At 33.4% G+C, this 2,555-nt stretch overlaps 1 pseudogene; it reads right to left on the bottom strand.

Annotated features, from left to right (window-relative positions):
* Nucleotides 1–1,024: 1,024 nt before the first annotated feature.
* LOC149200245 (cullin-like protein 3 pseudogene) lies at nt 1,025–1,885 on the bottom strand (annotated as a pseudogene).
* Nucleotides 1,886–2,555: the final 670 nt, after the last annotated feature.

The raw sequence follows: 2,555 nt of genomic DNA, 5'->3' as shown, positions 1-2,555 counted from the left end.
GTGGAAGATATTTAATTTCTTGAATTACAAGAAAAAATTCCTTAAATTCTATTAGAGAAATTCACTTAATGAAGAGTATAATTTGAGTAGCTTTATGGCTCTCACCCTTTCGTAATTAAGGAGTTTGGTTGAGTTGAGAGTCCTATAACGTTTGTTACTTGTTTATATATATATATATTACAGATTTACTTAATATTGGCCCGGAAGAAGCTCCTGGCTCCCAACCATTTCAATTTTGTACCATTTCAATTTTGTATGGATAAGGAATATGCCTAAAAATCCTTATAATGAGTATATATTTATATCTATATATATATATAAAGAACTAACATTGTAAAAGAGAAGTATGAAATCCTTTGACATGCAAACATACACATTCTAGAGTATAAAACTTTGGGAAAGAATGACACTTCTAATGATTGGATCTTTTTAAAGTTATAATATTTAAAAGTTAAAATTGTCAAAATTATAATATTCACATAGTTTAGTATTGAATATGCTGTTTAGATTTATCTTAAATACAGATCTAACATGAGCCCAGAAGGATTCAATTTCTTCAAGTGTAATTTTTTTTGAACGGATATTATTTAAATGTTTTGTATAGTTATTATTATTTTTTTAATTTTAAATTTTTGCCTATCCAAAATTTCAATTTAATAACGGACTCACATCCTTAAGGATCATACTGAACTGTAAAATAAACTTATAAACTCAATAAAAAATGCCATGAATTTGAATCTGAATCTAAATATTTCACACTGAATGTGATGTGACCGGGATGCAGAATGCGACAGAAGTTATATCATGATTCTCCAAAGAAAGGCATTACAGAGAATGCTGTTCTCATTAGGTAGAGTTATTTATTTAGGCAACACATTTCAAAATTGGAGCATTTTCGTGGTCTGGAAATCAAAGAATCTATCTTTTCTATTACATTAACGTCTGGATTGAACATGCTTCTAAGTTGATCAATGCAAAACTTTTCTACTCTTCATATTAGAAAACGATGCCATCCATGCTTCGATCACATATTATCGCCTTCTTCTACACATATTATCACCTTCTCTACAGCATTCTCTTCACTATTTGCATTCTCTTCACTATTTGCATTCTCTTGACTATTTGCGTAGCGAGGGGCAAATAGTTCATCTTTTACTATTTCTAATAGTTTGTCTTTGGTGCTGGACTGCAAATAGTAGGAAAGTGTCTCCTCTTGTTGCAAACATTTTGAGATCTTTTCGAGAAAGTCAAGAAAAGGGTAGACTGAATACCATGAAGCAGCCTTTGTGGAGTAATAATTTCGAGTATCTTCCAACATCTGTGCTTCAAAATCTTTTTCATACAAACCCACTCCTTCATCGTCCATTCCAATGTCCACGAAAAAGTTTAAAACGTTTTTCACCAATGTCCAATCAATTCGCTCTCCCTCACGCTCATTGTGAATGAGCGCCAGCACTGCATTCCTTGCAGTAGCCTTGATTTCATGGTACACATGCTCCCGGAAACACATGAGCCCCGCATCTCTGAGAGGAATCAAAGAGCTGATATTAAAAGAGTAACTATCCAAAAAACTTAACAGAGTAACTAGCGCGTGTACCATCACTTTATAGTTTTCCCAGCGTTTGACAAGTTGTTTCAACATCACCTCTCCATCCTTATTCCTGAGATCTGGCAAAACGACACCCACTAGGTATTCTTGTAACCAACCCTGGTATCTATCATACAGATGTTCCCCTTCAGGAGGGTTCTTTCGGAGAATGTTGTAAACAAGTTTGTAAGTGTCCGCGTGGTCGTTTGCAACCAACAGTTCGGCTTCGGAATCACCTTCCAAGATCCTTGCCAACCTTAAGAAACGCTGGTATAAAACGTCCCACCCCTGCTCCATCTCGGCCACAATACCAACAATTCTTCTCTCACCAACGAGAATCTTCCTGAAGATTCAAGTTGAATTGGCCTGCTGATTCAAGTTCAATCTGCCTGCTTAATGGTGGAAACAATCAGCAAAGGCAAATGCATTAATTGAACGAGAGAGCCCGAGAATTACAGGACATCGCACAGATCAATCAGATGCATAGTCGGTGGCAACCACAGTTTTATTCCAGCAGACCACAACTGTAGGTTTAGATAAATCAGGGAATGCTTTTTGTTAACCAGGTGCATATTAATGAATGTGATTCTGACTCTTAGTTTTCATCTTCCAATTGACTCTTGGTTTTCATCTTACAAGAGACTAGTTAGATTTTCAATAACTATTGGAATTTCTCTACACCTGTTCTACTATTTAAAGTTAAACCAAGTCTAAAATTTATTTCCACTTAACCATTTATTTCAAATTATAGAGCCAATTTTATAATTATAAATGAATGGTGAATATGAATATAATGATAAATAAATATAATTTTATTCTTATAATTATAATTAATGATAAATGAATAGTGAATATGAATATAATGATGTATAGATATGAATTTTATTATAAAAGTTATATTTTGAATTTGTTGTTAAAAATATAATAATATCTGAATAGGAAATAAAAAGGACTCTGAACAACTGAG

This window comes from Pinus tabuliformis, chromosome 2_1, assembly GCF_031772625.1.
Source record: "Pinus tabuliformis cultivar Carrire ecotype Pingquan chromosome 2_1, CPIR1, whole genome shotgun sequence".
Lineage (NCBI taxonomy): Eukaryota > Viridiplantae > Streptophyta > Pinopsida > Pinales > Pinaceae > Pinus > Pinus tabuliformis.
The sequence above is the reverse complement of the archived record's forward strand: the minus strand, read 5'-3'. Positions and strand labels throughout refer to the sequence as shown.